The sequence below is a fragment of the Tursiops truncatus genome, chromosome 12 (assembly GCF_011762595.2).
Source record: "Tursiops truncatus isolate mTurTru1 chromosome 12, mTurTru1.mat.Y, whole genome shotgun sequence".
Lineage (NCBI taxonomy): Eukaryota > Metazoa > Chordata > Mammalia > Artiodactyla > Delphinidae > Tursiops > Tursiops truncatus.
In genome coordinates this window covers 41,821,874-41,843,868 of record NC_047045.1, presented here as the reverse complement: position 1 = coordinate 41,843,868, position 21,995 = coordinate 41,821,874, and the positions used below count along the sequence as shown (strand labels likewise).

Genomic DNA, 21,995 nt, shown 5'->3' with positions numbered 1-21,995 from the left:
TGAGAGAATCAATTAAATTTTCTATATATAAGTGATGGAATTATTTTTAAAAAACCAAAAACCTCTTCTGCTTTTCTTTTACTCATTTAAAAATGTCTTGAATATTGTTTTGACATACAATGTATTTAGCAATATAACAATTATTTGGTAACTTGTTTTAGTGGTGGGAAGCAAGGTTATAAATAACTAAAGTACAGGACAGCGTTTTTTCACTTAGATTTGAATATGGGTATGAGTGCTCTGGGAATTCACTTCAAATAAAATCCTAAGGCTTTATTGTAAGGACCTGACTCAGGTGGATCTGGGAAGCTGCCCAGTTACCACATACTAACTCTTGCTTATTAGTTGCCTGATGTAACTCATTTCATGTTGAGCTTAGACAGCTTTCTCAGTTTTCTCAACATCAATTTAAACAGAATTATCCTTTCAAAAAGCTTCCCTGCTGAGATGCAGAGTAGGAGTAAACAGAAGAGTGTGAGTGAGATGTTCACATAGCAAGTAATTAAACAAAGTAGGACAAACAGACTATAGAGGGAGCTGCTTGACTTTAAGATTACTGTAAGGAACTCTGCCATCTCCCCCCCTCTAAGTCTTCCTCCAGCTAGTGAAAATTTTAGTAGATTGTTCTAGATGCTATGAAATCAGGTTATTCAACATAAGAAATTGATAATTCTGAAATGCTGTATAAAGTTATGTAGTTGCATAATCTCACTTTTTGGGTATTTTGGTGGATTATTAAATAAATTTGAGATGAGTACAATTTTGAAAGCTAAAGCATTTATCAACAACTCAGATTACGAATAATTTCTCTAAAAAAAGTCTTGTTCATAGGCTTTTTTTATAAACCATTTAAAAATACTTTAACATCACATAATGCCTATTTGAAATAAATATTAGAAAGATTTTTCAGGAGCACTACTGAGATTTAGTGATTTACCACAAACAAAATTAGTCAGTTTATTTAGTAGGTATTTGAAGCTTGAGTTGCAAATTTTGTTAGTTTTCTGTATTGTGTTTGACTTAAAATAACCATCAGTTAATCAGAAGCTTATTAAGCAGGAGTCCTCTTAAATCTGTGGACACAGTGGAATGTTGTAGTACGTGATTCAGTTCATTCAGTGAACACTTAATGAGAACCTACTGCATATATATTGAGCTATGTTTTAAGTGCCGTCGTTATGAACAACTTTTACCCTCCAGAAGCTCACAATATAGGAGGGATGATAGACATGTAAACATAAGTCAAACATAGTTTAATTGGAATATAAAAGAAATGGAATATAAAAGAATATAAAAGAAATGTGTGTAAGACAAAGTGAGGACTCAAAGGAGGACATGTTCATTGACCACCTAGCAGGCAAAAAGGGGAGTCAGGGAAGGCTTCATGAAGGAAGTATGGATTAAGTCATTTTAAAGCAATTTCAAAAGAATATTAAAATTCTGATAGAGGAACAGATACAAGGTAATTCACAAATGGAGAGAAAACTGCTCTTGGCTGGGCAGCTTGGCAATGCATATCAGAATCCTTGAAATGTTGTTTTTTGACCCAGTAATTCCAGTTTTAGGGATTTTAATCTATGAATGTAAATCTTTTGGCAAAATCTGATTATCTTTTGAATCCATCTACTTCTTTCATTATCCATCACCACCCTAGTCTAAACTACTAGCATTTTTGGATGCATTTACAATAAACAGCCTCCTAATCTTGGCCTACCCCAATCTATTCTGTTCCCTTCTGATCTGTTTTCTACACTGTAATCAGGAATCTTTTCAAAATGCAAACCTGATTATATCACCATACTACTTGGTATGCTTCAGTAGCTTTCCATTGCATTTAGGATAAGGACAAAGCTACATGTCTTATGTGGTGGCATCTACATGTCTTACAAGGTCTTGCACAGTCTGGTCCCTACCTCTCTATCCAGTCATGGCTTGAGCCATGTCCTTCTTGCCTTGCTCTTTATGTTCCAGCCATATTGACCTTATTTCAGTCCCTTATTCTTGCCATGCTCCTCCCTCAATGAGGGCTTTGTACCTGCTGTTCCCTCTGCCTAGAACGTTTTTCCTTTTCCTTCACCTAAACTCCAATTTGTCATTCCTCAGGGAAGCCTTCCATAGACTCTCAAAGCTCCATAAACTCTCCTTCATAGCGCTTGCTATAGTTGTAATTTTTATATACATTGGAGATTGTTTGTTTTTCCCAGTAACCTCCATAAATGCTGGTAATGCGTTCATTTTTGCTCACCATTATACAGACAGTGCTGACCACAGTGCTGACCACAGTGCTTGAAACTCAAGCATTTGTTGCAAGAATTAATCAATAGATGATAGGCATAACAGGGAACAGCCCCAAATGTTCAACAGCTGAGAAATGGTTACATAAATTGGGCATATTCATTTAGTAGAATTTATGTCATTAAAGTCATGTTTTCATGGTTATAATATAATATATAATAATATGGGAAAATGCTATCAGTATATTATATGAAAAAAATCAGTTTGCAAAATAGTCATTTATGCAGGAAAAATGCACCAGAATATAAAGGTTGGTTATCACTGGGAGGTGTATTTTGTATTTTTCAGATTTTCTTCAGAGAACATGTATTGATTTTATAATTTGGAAAAAGAAACTATACAAAATTAAGGAAAAGCTGTCAGAAATATGGGAAAAAGACTTGAGGTTGATATTGGGCTCCCAAATAAGTATCAACTAAAATGCATGATTGCATGATGATAGTGTTAAACTTGATTATATAAATTCAGTTTAGGAACTGCAAAATGATTCTTATATTAAAGAAAACCAGTAATTTCTAGTTTTATTATACTCATTTATATGTAAACTGATTTTAATTTTAAAATGTTTTGCAGAGTAGGATGGCTTTGGCACATGACAGCAATGAAACAGAGCAGAGACTCTAATATATGTAAGAACTTAGTGTATGATAATGGATGCTACCTTTCCTGTCAGTAGTGGAAAGAATTCTTTAATAAAGTGTTGGCTTCCAGATAAGTGAGAAGATTTAAATGTGAAAACAAACAAAAAACGTAGGATAATTATTTTAATTTAATCTAGGAATGGTGAAGGCCTTTCAAAGTATGAAACAGAACTGAAGCCAGATTGCTGAATTTTACACCGTAAAAATAAAATTCTGTATAATGACAAAAATCATAAAGTTAAAAGAAAAGTAGACTAGTAAAAATTATTTGTACACTTTTCACAAAGGACTAATTTCCTCTTAATATACAAAGAGCTCCTAGAAAACAATCCAGTAGAAAAAGTGAGCAAAGAGAATTCATATGAAAAGATGTGCAATTTTATTATAATGAAGATGTAAATTAAAGCTACAGCATACCATTTATCACCTATCTAATTAGGAAAGATTGATTACATAGTATAACTTGGGGAGGGTGAGAGGAAGGGGAAATGGGCATTCTCATATATTGCTGGTGGGAGTATAAAATGTTCATTTTCTATGGAAAGCAATTTGTAAATCATTTTCAGAATTTAAAAATGCATGTATATTTTAGTGGTGGTTTTTTTTTTTTTTTGGCCGTTTCGCGCAGCTTGTGGGAACTTACCCTACTAAGGATTGAACCCGGGCCCCTGGCAGTGAAAGCCCAGAGTCCTAGCCACTGGATCGCCAGGGAATTCCCTTTTTTTTTTTTTTTAAGTTCTTTTTTACTTTTTCATGTATATTTTGATCTAGCAACTTCATTCAAGAATTTTATCCTCTAAAAGATATTATATATGTGTTAAATGAACATATAAGAATATTTGTGGCAGCATTGTTTGTCATTGCAAAAGGTTGGAAACAACCTAAACATAAACCAGTAGGGGAGTAGTTAAGTATTATTATGGCATATCTATTCAATGGAATACTAGGCAGTCCTTAAAATAATGAGGCAACACTATGTGTACTGCTGTGGTGCCATGTCTGATATATTAAGAGGAAAAAAAGCAAGATGCAAGACTCCATGTGTGGTATGCTGCCATTTGTGTGGCTTAAAAAATATATATGTATGTATAAAATATATAAATATATATAAATAAAAATATAAATATATATTTATAAGTATATATATTGTACACATATATCTGGAAGGATACATGAGAGTTTTGTAACAGTGGTTGCCTCCAGTGAGGGTAACTGGTGGCCTAGAGGACAAAGGTGGGAGTCTAATTTTTTTATAGTTTACTGTTTGGTAACTTTGGGATGTTTTTTGCCATGTGCATGGGATACCTGTTCAGAGTTAATTTTTTTAGGTTATGTTGTGCTTGCAAGAATTGGTAAGGAAGAACAAAAATAAAAGGGCATAGTAGTCCTAAATAGTTGTCAAATGATTACTGCAGTACTGTTTAATTTTAGGTTTTAATTTTACTGTTTAATTTTAGGTCTTCTAATTCAGAGCTTCCAGTTGATGTTATGTGGCTCTGGGCACTAGTTGAGTGGGGTCTGAAGGTAGGGTGTGGGGTTCCTGTAAGCAGAGAGCATGATGAGCATAACTAGCAGGTATTGCTTTGTTTGATACTTTAAGTACATTAAAGAAGGTGCTTTACTACTTGGAATCTACTTCAGCCAGCCAGAGTATGCAGCTGCCTCTTGTCAAGAAAGGATCGTGGAGCTGTCATTGGAGTTTGTATTCTGGGTGCTGAGGAGTGTGTCATCCAGTGCAAGGTGCAGCCACTGATGATGAGAGGACTGGGTAGCAGGGATGTTGCACTGGGGGGCCTAGCTCTACGCCTGAATTTTGCCTGTATTGGATTCTCTTAGCTGTTTGATGTGCCATTTAGCTTGTTGCAAGGTGACTGCCTAATAGTGCATGTATGTTCTGAAAAAGTAAATCATCATTGTTATTTTGAAATATTGCTCCTGATGTGAAAAAGGTTGGATTTGAAATTCATTCATATTGTTACAAATTTTATTTAAATTAAAAAATTTCTTCCATAATTATATAAAGAAAATGTGATAAATTTTTTTCATCAAGTACCATGTCGATGCCTCCAAATGCCCTCTTGTTGGCCAGTGTGCTGAACAAATATTATTTACAGTGTGAAAGGGGTTGGAAACACTGTTCTGGTGAAATTCTCTCATTTTATTTAAAGAAAACTGATATCTAGATAGATAAGCTCAGGGATTTGTCCACTTTACAGTTGGTTGGTGTGGGGCTGGGTCTGAAAACTGGGGATCTTGACTCGGCCCTTACTGCCTCACACTGGCTCCCCAGACCTGAGGGAAAATTGGAACGGCATTGGTTATAATTGAAAGACGAACATACAGACGTTAAGAGGAAAAAAAATGCACGTACACAGTTTAGAAATCTTTGAGGGCCTGCTGTGTCCGATAGTGCTTAGACTCTTCCTGTAGACTAGGTTATATAGTAGGATTTGTTTTGTGATAACTGTAGCTATCTCCTTTTAAAGAATAATATAAAGGTTAGACTATAACAAGAGGAATTTAGGACAGATATAAACAAAAATTGATACTAGAATTGTATGTATATAGTTTTCCAAAGAAAAGGGAAATGAATCAGGAGACCTTTCAAGTTCCTCTGGTGCTGTAATTAAACTTTTTCTGGTCTTGCTTTTTATTGGATTAGAATTTGTTCAATTAAAAATGAGTGAAAAATGATTGGGGTTTAAGTAGGTTGGGGTTAAATAGGCTTCAGAGAAAGTTGCCATTAGCCTTAGATATTTCAGAGAAATACTTAGAAACTTATTAAGATACGGGATACAGGATGGTATATGTCACTTCGGTACCTGGCTGCCATTTTAACACCACAGTGATGCTAAATAAGAGAGGAAATAAATAATGGGAGTTAAGGTACACTAAACTTCGGGTAAAATTGTGTTAACTTATAGTTTCCAGATAAGATACAGATAAGGCAGGAGTAGGTGTCTTAGGCAATTTAAAGAAAAACACTTCACTGTCTAGACATAAAGTAGATGCATTTTGAGACCAAAACAAATTATAAGTAAAACCCTCTTAGTGACAGCTATGTAACCTTTTGGTGTGTGGTTGGGTGGGGTTTGTTTGTTTTTTGTTTATTTTTTTGTCATTTCTTTTAAGTTTTCCAGATGATCTTCTGTGTTTCTTCCAGTTCTCTGTAGATTTTTAAGTATTTCATTTTTTTAAGTGAAAAATATTTTTTTGCTTAATTAGTATTGGCAAACTGGACTGTTTTCTGCAGCAGAAATTGAATATATGCCTAGCAAAGTAAATTTGGAGGAAAAAGGGCAGTAATTGTCTTCTGAAAACTTAGGGTTTTTTGGTCCAATTCTGTTTTCTTTTTAGATGATAGCTGTGGGAAGTACTAAGATTTTGAGGTCAATTTCCTTGGGGACAGTTATTTAATTTTCTTTGGGTTAAGAGAGCATTTACTATATATATGATTCAAAGAATAAAAGAAAGCATGTTACCTCAAAAATGCTTGTGTAGTATATAACAGTTTAACAAGAGTTTTCTATTTTTCTTCCATTTATTACAACTACCAAGGAAGTATAACAAGGATTAAAAGAAATATCTTATTTTGCATATATATTTATACTTCAAAGTAATTTATACATTAAATTAGGTTTTGTTTGAGATGGTGAAATGAAAGAGTTTGTAAGTAAGAATACATGTTGATATGTGAAAAAATGTGAAGTTAAAACATGTTGACATACTCCTAGTTTCTCAGAACAAGAAAATGACTAATCTAAATTTCATTTCAGAATAAAAACCAAGACAAGCCACATAAAAGCAACCTAAAAATTAAACTGTCATCATATTATTTGTTTTAAAACTATGGAATAATATATCTGAGGAAGATTTCTCTCAAAATTGTTTTTCTCAATTTCAAGTAAGTAATTTATTTTGGTTAATATATTGGGGATGAGGGGAGGTGGGGGTGAACCTTGGCATTGAAGTTGATAAATCTACTCATCCTTAAAGTAACAACTCAAATATTAACCACTTTAAAGCCTTCTGTGACTCCTTTGCCCATTCCCAAAAGATTACCTCTTTGGTCTTCCACAGTCCTAGCCTCTTTTCACATGGCTGATAAAGGACTGACTACACTGAGTGTTGTGTTTGTCTGTAGGAATAGACATATGGCACTACCCTCGTGTGCCTCCTGCCCCTCACCCCTACCCGAGGATCCTCCACACTGCCTTCTGCTGCTAAGAAACCCTGGATAAGTTATTTTATTTCTGTGAGCCTTAATTTCCTCCTCTGTAAAGTGAGTTTTAATAATTTCTACCTCATTGGATTATTATGATTAAACATGGTAAGCAGCACATATCTGGCATATATAGTAACATAACTGTTACTTTCTTTCTACCCCTTCTGACTCCAGAATCTGCCACATTACTGCTATATACCAAGCACTCTTTAAAATGTTTGAGTTGAATTGAAGTGAAAAATGGAATTTTTGTAGCATTTATTCATTCCTCAGAATAGGACAAACTAAAATACCTGTACATTGTGGTGTAAGGCTCTTTACAGTTGGTCACTGACTCATATGTCTTAAGTCTAGGTAATTACTGGTTTAAAACACTTTTAAAAAATTGGCTATGTTTTATAAGTACCCTACCCAGGCCTGATTTTTCTTTTTAAACTGTTGATGTGTGTATGTGTGTGTGTGTGTGTGTGTGTGTATAGAGAGAGAGAGAGAGAGAGGGAGAGAGAGAGAGAGAGAGAGAGACAGAAAACTATCCAAGTCTGATCTTGCCTTGAAAAAGGGCAGTGTTAAGCCATTGATCAAGGAGTAACTACAGTTTTCCAATACTGCCGTTTAGGTTAAGTGTATTTCTTGTGAAAGAGCCTTATTTTCCAAAGCCATTAGTAGTGCCTTCTTTTTTTAAAATGATGATAGAATGAGTTGGAAGTGTGTGCGCACCAGAGATCATAGTAAAGGTGACGGTGGGAACTATCGCTCTCTTCTTTTTTTGTCTTTTGTGAATTAGTAACACACACACAAAAATTGAAGCCTTTGGTTTTTAAACCCATTTAGTATTGTGGAATGTGGACCAAATGAATTTATTATTGCCTAGAGTTTCAATTTTCTTCACCATATTTTTTCTACATATATTTCCAGGTTTTCTTTTGTTTTGTTTTTTAATAGCATTGTCTTCTGGTTTTTTTCATGAAGTTATTAGAAATATTTTCAAATTAATTTTGATTAATCACACTTTGGTTGATGTTGCTTAGTGATTATAAAATAGAAGCCAAGTTAGTCAAAAGACTTTAAGGTTACATCATTTTACTAACAGAGGTTATAGACCATTTATTGAGCCCTTACTGTGTACCTTATTCTAGTGTTTTAATTTTCATGACTCTATAAAATAGTTACTACTATCTCCGTTTTACAGTTGAGGAAATGAGGCATGAAGAGATTAATTAACTTTTGCCTGAAGTTATTCAGCATATGTTTACCTCATAGCATGTGAGAATTAAAATGAGGGAACATGTATTAGGCCATTACCTGCCTAAACAGAAGAAGCAGAGAAGCAGAATCTGAGACGTATGTTTCCTAACACTTCCAGAATCTGATAATAGCCATTACTGAGACATGACAGTGACCATGAATGTATTCTTATTCATTAATGTTTTTTGTAATAAATATACCCTGCTACTCTGTACTGACCCTTTTTTTCCTGAGCAATATTAATGTTTCCTCTCAGATTCATGTTATCATTTGAACTGAATTATTTTGTTTTTATGTGTATGTGTTTATAAGGTGATGGTAGGGCTTTACTATAATATCAATCTGATATAAAATATTTTTATAAGTTAATTAAATAATATATGAATATATTCTCATTGTGAAATTTAAAAAAGCAGAAACAGGCAAAACAAAAATTTTCCTTGGCCACTAATCCTGTTCACCTCCCCACTTGTATCAGTTTTTGTTTAGCAAACCTGCCCCAAAACTTAGTGTATAAAACAATAGCCATGGGCTTCCCTGGTGGCGCAGTGGTTGAGGGTCCGCCTGCCGATGCAGGGGACGCGGGTTCGTGCCCCGGTCCGGGAGGGTCCCGCGTGCCGCGGAGCGGCTGGGCCCGTGAGCCATGGCCGCTGAGCCTGCGCGTCCGGAGCCTGTGCTCCGCAGCGGGAGAGGCCGCAGCAGTGAGAGGCCCGCGTACCGCAAAAAAAAAAAAAAAAAAACCCCAAAAAACAATAGCCATTTGTTAGCCCATGATTCTGGCAAGGGCTCAGTTCAGCATTTCTGCTCGTGCTTCTGGCTGGGCTTGCTTATGCGGCTGCAATCAGCTGAGAGGTCGTCTGGAAGCCAATTGGCCTAGAATGGCTTCACTCCTATGTCTGGATATTGGTGCTGGGGTGGCAGAGAGCCATGTGTCTCCAGAAGGCTAGCCTTCATGTGGAGGCAGTAGTAGGATTTGTAGGAGCAGCAAGTGAAGGCAAGCCCCATATATTTTGTCTGATGGGCCAAAGCAAATCACATGGCCAAGCCCAGAGTCTGTGTGGGAGGAATTTCCTAAAAGTGTGTGACTCATTAGGGGGCCATTACTGCAACAATCTGCTATACCTCTGTTGATGGCCGACTCATTTTTCAGAAAACATTTGTCAGTGTACAGTGCGCTACTCTTGAAAAAGTATAGTGTTTAAGCAATTTATTTACCAATTCAGATAAATTTAGTTAATTTCTTGTTCTCAGTTGTTTTATTCCATTCTCATCATCCTTCAGCATCATTCCTGGTCCCATTCACCCAGCAGATTTAATTGATCACCCACTAAGTGCACAGTAGGCCATCATGAGGTGAGGAGCAGATGGAGCAATACTACTGTGTTCATCATCAAAGTTTCTTAAACTTGTCCACCTGTCTGCTTCATTATATGAACAGTATTCTATAAAAGCAGACAATTACTAACAAATTTTTTAAAATGACCCACAGCTCACACCAGCCTGAACATATCTTATGTACTACATTTTTTAAATGTCTTACAAGGATTTCTTCCAGTAAGAAGAACTATATAATACAGAGGTTGTTTCAATCTGTACTCCCACCAGCAGTAATGAGACTTCTTCCATATTTCCATATTTTCAAGGTTATGGTCTCAAATGTTTTGATCTTTACCAATCTAATAGATAAAAATTATAGATCTCAGTGTAGTTTTAATTTGCATTCTTTTATTATGAGTGAGATTGGATGTCCTTCCAGATACTTGAGAGCCATTTGTATTTCTTTTTCAGGATACCACTCGTTTATCTTTTACCCACTTTTCTGTTGTGAGTCTTGGTCTTTTGCTTACTGATTCCAAGGAGCTCTTCATATATTGGGAAAATTGGTCTATATCTGTGAATTGAGTTGCAAATATTTTTTCTAGTTTTATTCTTATGGTAAATACATTTTATTTAAATAATTTTTTTTCATTTTATAACAAAGTTTGTATCTTAAATGACGCTTTTAGAACACATTTAGTTGAGGTTAGGTTTAAGTATTAGCTTTGGGAATGGAAGAACACTTATTTAGAGAACTTACCTTTCAAAACCCTGACTTAAAATGAAAAGTTTCAAAAGGATCCTATCTTTGATATACTTTTTTCTCTTCTAAATTTGGTACTATCATGAGACCACTCCTTTTGACAGACCAGTCCAAGAAGTAGGATCATCCTTTGGAGGGTAATTTTTAGATGATTGACTGTAGAGCATAGGCGGAAAATACATTTCTGTTACTTAAAATAAATTGTTAATAATGTTGCTTTGAGTGTTATCTAGTTCAGTGTGCATTGTGTGTATGTGTTTGTGTGTAATGTGTACAGTATACACACATATATAAAGTGGTAGTGTTTCAAGCAGTGCCCTCGTATAACCCTTTATCTCTTTAGCCAGCCTTTACCTAATCAACCATATAGCTATATTAGTGTGGCTACATTTGGCTGTTGTTTTTCCAGTGGGCCACAAAGAAGAAAGACAAACAGACTGTGACCTTTTTTGAGAAAGCAATAATGCTACCCATTACCCAAATAATATCGTACATTTTTAATAAGATTGTAATGAGGTAGGAAGAGGATAGCAGAGGCATTTATGATATATGCAGCATCTGACATTATGAAATACTTTGACTTCTTCCCTTGAGTTCTATATAAAAGTGGAATAGAAAACTGCAAGGCTAAAAAGATTAGCATGTTTTAGGTCATTTAATGTAGTTCTCAAAAGTTTTTAAAGTTGGCAAACCCTTTCTTCATAATCATTTTACCCAGCAGCATCAAAAAAAGCAAAACCAGACAGGAATCCTTAAGTGATTCATAGTGAGGAATAGTAGAAAACCCTTTTTTGCCATGCTTTACATGGTTTTTAATTTTTCAAAGTTGTCAAGGTATTCTTTAGGGTCTGTTATATCATCAGTATCTTTATAAATGTTTCATCGACAATTAAATTTTTCTATTTATTTGTTACCAAATTGTTGACATACTATTATTTCCTTGATTGATTCTTTTAAAAAAATTCTAATATTTCTGAGGTTGTAATACATCTCACAATGTGTACATTTAACACAGTAATTTTTTCTCCTGAAAAGCTAGTATTAAACTGATGGTACATCTTATAATAGATGACTTCCTGAAGGAAATGTGACATTTCATAATTTGTTTTCTTTTTTTTTTCATCATTTGTTTTCATTCTCTACTTATTTTTAATCTGTTCTGTCATGGAATGAGACTTTCCCACTTTATTTTGTTCTTCACTTTCGCTTTGCATCTCTAATTGTTTTAACTTTTGTATATTTTGATGTTGTGTTATTGGCACATAAAGCTTTATAACTGATAGGTCTTTTTTTTTTTTTGCCGGACGCGGGCCTCTCACTGTTGTGGTCTCTCCCGTTGCGGAGCACAGGCTCCGGACGCGCAGGCTCAGCGGCCATGGTTCAGGGGCCCAGCCTGTCTGCGGCATGTGGAATCTTCCTGGACCGGGGCACGAACCCATGTCCCCTGCATTGGCAGGTGGACTCTCAACCACTGCACCACCAGGGAAGCCCTGATAGGTCTTTTATAGCAGTACTTTTCAAACTAATTGTGGTGAAGAATCAATTTTTTCTGATAGCTCTTTAACATACATTAAAAATGAATTACTAGGGACTTCCTGGTGGTGCAGTGGTTAAGAATCTGCCTGCCAGTGCAGGGGACAGGGGTTTGATCCCTGGTACTGGAGGATCCCACATGCTGCGGGGCAGCTAAGCCCGTGCACCACAACTAATGAGCCTGTGCTTTAGAGCCCGCAGGCCACAACTGCTGAGCCCATGTGCCACAACTACTGAAGCCCGCATGCCTAGAGCCTGTGCTCCGCAACAAGAGAAGCCACCACATTGAGAAGCCCACACACCACAATGAAGAGTAGCCCCCGCTCGCCGCAACTAGAGAAAGCCTGCGCGCAGCAACGAAGACCCAACGCAGCCATAAATAAATAATAAATAAATTAAAAATAAAATCCACCTCTTTAAAAAAAAAGTGAATTACTAGAAAAATGAAATGAGAAAGAAAACCCAAGAAGCTTCCTTTTTTTATTATTATATTATTAAACAGGTATAGAATTCCTGTCAAATTTCTGTAAAAGTTTCTAGTTTGATACTTGCTTGTTGCAAACCTATAACAAACAGCTTTGTCATAGACTGCATTTGAGTAGCACTGTAGATATCTTTTTTTTTTTTTTGCGGTACGCGGGCCTCTCACTGTTGTGGCCTCTCCCATCACGGAGCACAGGCTCTGGACGCGCAGGCTCAGCGGCCATGGCTCACGGGCCCAGCCGCTCCGCGGCATGTGGGATCTTCCCAGACTGGGGCATGAACCCATGTCCCCTGCATCGGCAGGCGGACTCTCAACCACTGCGCCACCAGGGAAGCCCTAGATATCTTTTTTTAATCAGTCTAATGAGACCTTTTAATTTTCTTCTTGAGTCCTGTTTCTTGTTTCACATCAAAATTATTACCTATTTCCTTTTAGTTTGACTATTTACATGTTGTATAATTGCCTGTCACTATTTTTAATTCTTCTTAAGTCATTTCATTTTTTTTAACCCCATCTGAGGATCTTTCCAGTAGAGGTTTTAAACTATAAAAATTTGCGGTAATTGATGTATTTGATTTTTACTCCTATAATTTTATACTTTTAAATAATTCTGTTTTACTCTTTGCTTTCTGTTTTTTGCAGCATAAACTCTTATGTGCTTTATTAAGCATGATACAGTAATTTTTAAAAGCATATATACAGAAATGTAGTTTTAATGATAAAATTTGGGAACAAATAAGAAACATTTTCTTTTATGTAATACAAGGAATTTAGCTTGTTTTAATTTTTATACTCTCAGCTTCTGAGTCTTTAACTTATAAATGTTGAATGTTTTAAACGGTATATCTTCTCTTTAATATTTAGCTTATGTGTTAAATTTCAGTAGAACAATTTAGACTTACCTCTATGTATTAATTTTGTATGGAGCACCACCACTCATCTATGTATACCACACCATTTATACCCATTCTTGAGTTCCAGGTTTAATTTTTTTTTTTTTTGGTTGCCTCAAATACATTTCCACGTACTATTTTTCAGGAGATATCCAGGTGGTTTACTTTTCTGAATCCTTGAATATCTGAAAATGGCTTTTTTTGTGTGTACATGTTAATGTGAGCATGGCTCAAAATGGTATTCTTGTGTCCCAGGCTTTTCCTTTAAAATTCTCTAAACATTATTCTGGTGTCTTTGAATTTTGACTGAGATAAGAAAGTCCTTCTGATGTAGAGATGCTGGTGTTTTTTTGTTTGTTTGTTTGTTTTTTTTTGTAGTACGCGGGCCTCTCACTGTTGTGGCCTCTTCCGTTGCGGAGCACAGGCTCCGGACGTGCAGGCCCAGCAGCCATGGCTCACGGGCCCAGCCGCTCTGTGGCATGTGGGATCCTTCCGGACCGGGGCACAAACCTGTGTCCCCTGCATCGGCAGGCAGACTCTCAACCACTGCGCCACCAGGGAAGCCCTGGTGTTTTTTATTTTGGGATAGTTCTTCTATTATGCCTTTGATTATTGCTTTCATTCCATTTGTTATGCTATTTTGTTTTTAAATTAATGAAATACCTGTTATTTGTGGATTGGTTTACATTTCTTTTTTATACCTGCCTTCCCTCTTATTTTTAACTTTGTCCTTTCACGTTCTTGATGATCCTTTTTGTTTTCATCTTCTTACATTACTGATATATTTTCCTGTAATACAGATTCTATTCTTTCTCATCTCCAGTATGGATTTTAATTTTGTTGTTTATATTTCTTTCCTTTTCCTTATCTCTTAGAGTGCCATTTATATCTTAGTCTGCGTATCTCTATTGTGTTTTTATTCCTTCCTTTTTTTTTAAAGAATATGTTGGGGGTAGGAGTTTATTAAATTATTTTATTTATTTTTGCTGTGTTGGGTCTTCGTTTCTGTGCGAGGGTTTTCTCTAGTTGTGGCAAGCGGGGCCCCTCTTCATCACGGTGCGCAGGCCTCTCACTATCGCGGCCTCTCTTGTTGCGGAGCACAGGCTCCAGACACGCAGGCTCAGTAGTTGTGGCTCATGGGCCCAGTTGCTCCACGGCATGTGGGATCCTCCTAGACCAGGGCTCGAACCCGTGTCCCCTGCATTAGCAGGCAGATTCTCAACCACTGTGCCACCAGGGAAGCCCCTATTCCTTCCTTTTGTAACTGATCATCTTTCCTTATAAAAGATGTTTCACAGAAACTGTATGTTCTTGTGTCTTATCGAGAACACAGCAGAGATACTGTCTACATTTCTTCTGTTTCCTAATGTAAATTATCACAGATTCTTTTCTTTGGCATTTTAAGAAGATGTGCTGAATGTTTGTATAGGTCCCAAGTTTATCCTTCTATGAACAAGAGGCTATTTATCCACTCCTGATGTTTGCAAGTAGGCAGAGTTTGGAAAGTCCAATTGATTATCTTCATTTTTGCTTATAAACTGATAGACTTGCCTTCCCAGATATACAGAGCTAATAATTGAGCACAGCCCACTTAGATGAAAACATTCATTTAGTATGCCCGTACTGGATTGAGGTTTAAGAGTTTTCCCCTGTTCTGACTGCACAGTCTCTGTCATGTGGGAGCAGAGTTATTCCCAGATAACCTGAGGATCTTTCTTTCTGTCTGTTTTTTTGTCTTCTCTTTCTGTCTGTCTGTCTGTCTTTCTATCTTTCTTTTCTCCAGAGCATTACATGAAAGTCTCCAGGTCGTAAAGGCCCTTAGGACTTCTGGTGGTTTTTATCAGTGAGGGAAGCTCATTTAACATCCAGAATGGAGAGAGCTATGCCCCATCAGTTTTGTTGATACTAGGAATTGTGTTTTTAGAATAGATGAAGAAAGAGAGGTATTGAGTGAGAAAATATAACCTTGGTATTGAGCGAGAAAATACAACCTTACATATTTTAGAAAGATTTTAGTAGGGAACTGGTTTCTGTTTGAGCAGATTATATTTCCAAGGTAGAGAATAGTGCTGTATATCTTAAATATTTTAGTGAAAAATTGGAAGAGTTATTTTATATTTCATAGATTCTAAGATGTTTATCCTGCCCCCCCCACCAATTTTACATCTCAGTAATTGGGATGGGTCTTACCATCAGTGACGCACCATATTTAATTGGAAGCATATTCTTTCTTAGTAGTACAAAAAAACCTCTTATAATCATTGGCATTTTAGATTCAGTGAAATATATAAATAGATGTTTAGCTTAGTGCCATTCTAAATTTAATCTCCTCACTTCTTGTGAGTAAAGAATTAGTAGCTTTTTTTCCCTGGACTGTTTTGGTCTTGGGTTAACTCTCTAGCTTTATTCACCTAGAAACCTGATAGAGATAGAATGTCAGTTGTGTAACCAAGCACCTTTGCTTTTGGTGATAATGAATCATGATTAGTAAAGTACATATGGACTGGGAGGACTGTGAATAAACTGTAAATACCAGTGGGAGGCAACAGCTTTGGGCTTTCCTGGATGTGATAACTCTTATAGTTGAGCGAGTCTATTGTGAGGCTGGGAATCTATGTCTTCAGGACTGGAGTTGGTGGTTACTATTCGGTACTTCCAAGCTAGGGTAGTTACTACACCGGTCCTTGTGATCGCGTTCTCTTTTACCTGACCTGCCACCTGCGGGGCCAAAGAGAATACTCCCTGAATTGCTGTGAAGACTCCTACTGAAGAATAACTACCTGACACTGCCTTGCTGGCATGTTGTTTTATATCTTGCTAAGTATAACCAGTATCTAGTGTGGCCTCTTTGGGTCACGTGCCTCTCATGGTGTTCTTGTATTTGGTGATTTTATTTAACTTTTTTTTTTGTTTTCAGTATTTGCTGAGTGAAGCTGTACTTATTACTTATTCTTAGTAAGAATTTTAAATTATAAATATATAATAAATATGAGAATGTCTGTAATATGTATAGGGTAAGGAATATTAAAAAATCTGTTTACTACCCAGAATAAACATTACAAATATCTTTGAAGTCTCTGATTGCCTCCTCCACTCTTATCTAATTTTGGTTAATCATTTCCTTGTTTTTCTTTATAGTTTTACCTCATTTGTAAATATCCCTAAACAATATATTATTTGGTTTTATCTTTTTAGAGTTATTTATGTGTGTCTGTTCTTCTGTGATTTCCCCCTGCCCCAGCCCAACATTATGTTTTAGGGAATCACCTATGTTGAATTATATAGCTGTAGTTCATTCCTTTTTACTGCTGTATAGTATTGTGTTATATGAGTATATCACAATTTTATTTATTCATTCTCCTATCTGTGAGCATCTGAATTGTTTCCTGGTCTTTTTTTTTTTTGATCCCCAGTTACTGACAATGCTGTTATGAAAACTGTTGTACGTGTCTTCTAGAGCATGTGTATAAGAATTTATCATGGCTGTACTAGGGGTGGAATTGCCGTGGTATGATGTGTACATCTCTATTTTATTGGGTAATGCCAAATTGTTTTCCAGAGTGGTTCTATCAACTTATATGCCCACCAGCAATGTATGAGAATTTCTGATGTTCCCATCTTCACTAACACTTAGATTTGTCAAACTTAAGTTTTAAATGAATTCTTTCAGGTGTAAATGATCTCCCTCATTGTGAGTTTGTATATTTTCTCTCACTAGTAAGGTTGAATTTTTCTGTATGTTTATCATCTGCTTGTCCTATCATACATTGAGAGGAATGTTAAAGTCTCCAACTTGTGGATTTGCCTGTTTCTCTTTCAGTTCTATCAGTTTTTGCTTAAAGTATTTTGAAGCTTTTGTTGGGTTCTTACATATTTAGGATTATTATGTCTTCTTGGTGAAATGGCTTCTTAATCCCTAGTAATATTCCTTATTCTGAAAGTCTTCCTTGCCTGTTATTAATATAGCCACTCCAGCTTTCTTTTAATTAGCTTTTAACATGGTATATCATGTCAAGAATTGTGAAGGGGCTGAGATTTTTACGTTCTTGCAAGCTAACAAGTTAACTTGCCACAAATTTAATAGATGCTGGCATTAGACAGATTCCTGACTTTCCAGTTTATTCACTACTAATAAGGAGTAATTGCAGTTGGGAGATAGTTGCAGGTCAAGTACTGAGAAGTAGATTCAAAGACACCTACCACAGTACAGACCCATGGAGAATTGTCTCCTAACATATCTTTTTCCATCCTTTTACTTTCAACCTACTTCTGGTTTTATATTTAAAATGGGTTTCTTGTCGATAGTATGTAGTTGGGCTTACTTGTTTACCTAGTCTGACAGTCTGTCTTTTAATTGATGTGTTTAGGTTTTTTACATTTAATGTAATTAATAATATGGTTGGACTAAACTCTGCTACTGTCTCTCATAGCTCTTGTGTAATTTGTTCTGGGTTTTTTCTGTTTTTTTCCCACTCTTCCCTGCCCCCCCCCCCCCCATATGATGAAATTTATCTTTAGGGAGATTTCCTTCATGATAATAGTTGTTGTTGACATTCCTTAAGTATTGATATGTCAGAATGTGAAGTTATGCTATAGAGGCATATACTTTTTGTCATGTCCTGAGATCTTTCAGATTATTAGTAAAATATAAACTTGTAGTAATTTTTGTCCCAACTAAAACCAGTCTGATTCAATTTGTGTACTATGAGATATGGTCCAGAATTGTTGCTATTGTGAAGATAGAATATAATGTAATAATTCCAGTAACTTATGAAGTAAGGTATGTTTTAGTTTTATATGCCGAAACATATTCTTATTTTTCTATGTTAATCACTTGAAATTCATTGGATTTTCATTCTGAATTATGTTTCAGTTGTTATTATAACTTTACATATTTAATTTGGAATAAGAAAGTAATATTACATATTACCAAGTAGCTAGACCCAGATGTTTATTTTACTCTCCTAGGACTGTATAGAATTACGTAGACATTAGTTACAGTATAAGTAAGAATTAGGATTATTTTGTTTTGTTTTTTTTAACCTGTTATTTGAGAAAGTGGTTTGGAGGTATAAATGGGATACCTTTTAAAGGAGAGATTTTTCAAGATCATTAAAAATTAATAAAACAATTAGTTTAAGTAAAACAAATTTAAAGCTTGGAAATTTCAAAGAGTAAAAAATATTTTGTTTGAGTAGATCAAGTTGCTTTGAATTATCAAAAGTAATAGATGAGACTTATGTAGTTTCTTTTCATATTATAAGGTAGATGAATAAAAAGGAATACTATCTTAGAAGAAAGCAAGAGATGCTTCTGATTTTTTCCTTTACATCCACTGAGGTGTGTCAGACTTACCCCCCCCCCCCCAAAAAAAAGAGTCTTTGGATATGTCTGCTTCAAGCGTCTAAAAGTTTAATCATAAAAAAAACACTTACATTTGAAATCTGGAGCTTAATAGTGTGGAATGGGTATTAGTATCTTTACAAAAATTGTTTGGGGGAATGAACTAGTTCATTGTAAGCATTTTTGTGTGATCTCAGCTTTACATAATAAGATTTCTTGTCATTGATAAATTTTACTTTTTCACAGAGAGGAAAAGTGTTCTGTTTGACCCATGTCCCAGTAGCTGGCAGATTTTGAAATGAGGATATCTCTAATTTGATATTGGAGAATAGTCACATCAAAGGACAAGGAGCCAAGTGCAAGAAGAATTTTCTTTTTTGGCAGAAAGCCCCAGTATATACAGATTCTTTTAAAAAATTGGAGTAAACTTCATCATGGGCAGTTTCTTGTTTAGTATGATAAATTCCCACTGTAGCCCCACCATAGACTCAATAACAGAGGGTTAGGCTTTTGCTGACAACTGTGATATTTTCTGGCTCTACTTTTGCAGTTGTAGAACTGGAACATGGAATTGTTTTTCCTCTGATAAAAAGGAATACTCTGAATTACTTAAATGCAATTGGAAATCTGATCCTACGCATATTGATATATGTACACACACAGAAAAGAAAAGTGAAACATGTATGGTGATTTTTTTTAAATCGTAATACGTTTTTTTCTCCATAATTATTCTTTGATACATTATAGGGCTTTGGTAAGTATTTATTGAAGAAAAGAAGAATTCTCTGTATATTATCTTAAACAGGTGGCAAACCCTTACATGTATTGTAGATTATGGACTTTCACATCCATTCTCTGTCCATTTCTGTTGTTACTACTTTAATTGAGGACTCATTATTTTTGCTTGGACCATCATAATAGCCTCTCACCTTGCCTTTAACTTCACCTTTATTTACTTATTTTAATTTTTTGGCTGCACTGGGTCTGTGTTGCTGTGCGCGGGCTTTCTCTAGTTGCGGTGAGCGGGGGCTTTTCTTCATTGAGGTGCGTGTGCTTATCATTGCGGTGGCTTCTCTTGTTGCAGAACGCGGGCTCTAAGTGCATGGGCTTCAGTGGTTGTGGCACGCAGGCCCTAGAGTGCACGGGCTCCAGTAGTTAGTTGCAGCATGCGGGCTCAGTAGTTGTGGCTCGCGGGCTCTAGAGCTCAGGTTCAGTAGTTGTGGAGCACGGGCTTAGTTGCTCCGCAGCATGTGAGATCTTCCTGAACCAGGGATTGAACCTGTGTCCCCTGCATTGGCAGGTGGATTCTTAACCACTGTGCCACCAGGGAAGTCCCCTAACTTCACCTTTTTTCACATCTAGTCCTTATAAGGTCACTAACGTGATCTTTCTTAAACCCAGATACCATCCAAATGTTGACATTGACAGTGGTACAGGAAAATAGGTGAAAAACAGCTAACCTAAATGTTTAAAAATAAGGGATGGTTATACCTATATGGTACCTATGGTCTGCTATACAGTCATCAAAAATCTTACTAAGAAAGAATAGAAGGGAGAAATGTCCACTTGCATGACTAAGTGAAGAAAATAGGCTTCAAAGTAGTTTGTACAGGGCTTCCCTGGTGGCACAGTGGTTGGGAGTCCGCCTGCCGATGCAGGGGACATGGGTTTGTGCCCCAGTCCGGGAGGATCCCACATGCCGCGGAGCGGCTGGGCCCGTGGGCCATGGCCGCTGAGCCTGCATGTCCGGAGCCTGTGCTCTGCAACGGGAGAGGCCACGGCAGTGGGGGGCCCGCGTACCGCAAAAAAAAAAAAAAAAAAGTAGTTTGTACAGTATGATCCTTCTGTTTAAAAATGTATATAATGTAGGGACCTCCCTGGCAGTCCAGTGATTAAGACTTTGCCTTCCAATGCAGGGGGTGTGGGTTTGATCCCGGGTCAGGGAGCTAAGATCCCATGTGCCTGTGGCCAAAATACCAAAACGTGAAACAGAAGCGATATTGTAACAAATTCAATAAAGCCTTAAAAAATGTACATACTGTAAACACAGAGAAAAACAAATAACACCAGAGTATGAACTGTTTATCTCCAGGTGGTAGAATTGAGTAATGTTTTTCTTTTTTGTGTTTTTTTATATGTTTTGAATAAAAGCACTTTGTAGTTAGGGAGAAAATTAATAAACCCAAACATATAAACTATTCACATTATTCTCCTGTTTGAAGCCATCACTAGCTTCCCATATTCTACAGAGGTATTTCCCCAGAAGTAGTCCATGGGTATAACTGCTTTAGAATCACCTGGTGTACTTATTATAAGTAAATTTCTGGGGTCCACCCCAGGCATATGAAATAAAAACCTTTGGGTTTATCCTAGGAGTGTGTACTAGGAAGAGCCGCCTCTGATTGTTATATACTCTGAAGTTGTCAAATTGGCCTGCAGTATTCAGTAAAACTCTGGATGATATAAAACTTTTCCATGATCTGACACCTGAGTGCCTTTGTAGCCTCATCTTCCTCCCCAAGCACTTTGCTCTTCAGTTTGAACTGCTGGCCCTTGACCAGATGCATATTTCATGGCTCTGCATTTGCTTTTACCTTAAGGAAAGCAGGAACTCTGGCTGTTCTGGGTGTGGAGTGCCTGGCATAATTTTGTCCCTCATAGAATGTTTTTGATGACTGGAATGACCATGTCCATTCAGTGAATTCTTCATATTTCAAAACTGTCCTGAGATATCACCTCTATTGTGAAGCTCTCTTGACTTCAGTCAACTCAGAGTTGATTGCTCCTTTGTGCTGTCATTGTACTTGTATCTCTGTTAGAGCAGTTATCATATTGACTTGTCTGGCTTCCCTATTTAGAGTGTAAGTTTCATGAGGGTACAGCAGTATGCTGCCAGTCTTTGTGTCCTTAGTGCTTGTTGCCTAGACATGCAATAAAAATTAGTAGAAAAAACTCATAGTGGAAGGACAAATATTGTATGATTCCACTTATATGGGGTATCTAGAATAGTCAGATTCATAGAGAAAGAAAGTAGATTAGTGGTTACCAGGGGCTGGGGGAAAATGGGAAATGGGGACTTGTTGTTTAATGGGTGCAGAGTTTCAGTTTGGGATGATGGAAAGAAATGTTCTAGAGATGGATGGTGATAATGGTTGCACAACAGTGTGAATGTACTTCATACCATTGAATTGTATACTCAGAAAGGATTAAGATGGTAAATTTTGTATATGTTGTGGCACCAAAAACAAAAAAAAAA

At 36.4% G+C, this 21,995-nt stretch overlaps 1 protein-coding gene across 5 annotated transcripts in view; it reads left to right on the top strand.

Annotated features, from left to right (window-relative positions):
• Positions 1 to 21,995, top strand: part of REV3L (REV3 like, DNA directed polymerase zeta catalytic subunit) — a 184,222-nt gene that overhangs the window by 3,073 nt on the left and 159,154 nt on the right. Inside the window, exon 2 of one of the 5 annotated variants that reach the window (XM_073789511.1) lies at positions 6,713 to 6,840. The exons of the other annotated variants lie outside the window; for them this stretch is intronic. The gene's annotated coding sequence lies outside the window, so the exon portion shown is untranslated. The remainder of the gene's footprint in view (positions 1 to 6,712; positions 6,841 to 21,995) is intronic. 5 annotated transcript variants of the gene reach the window in all.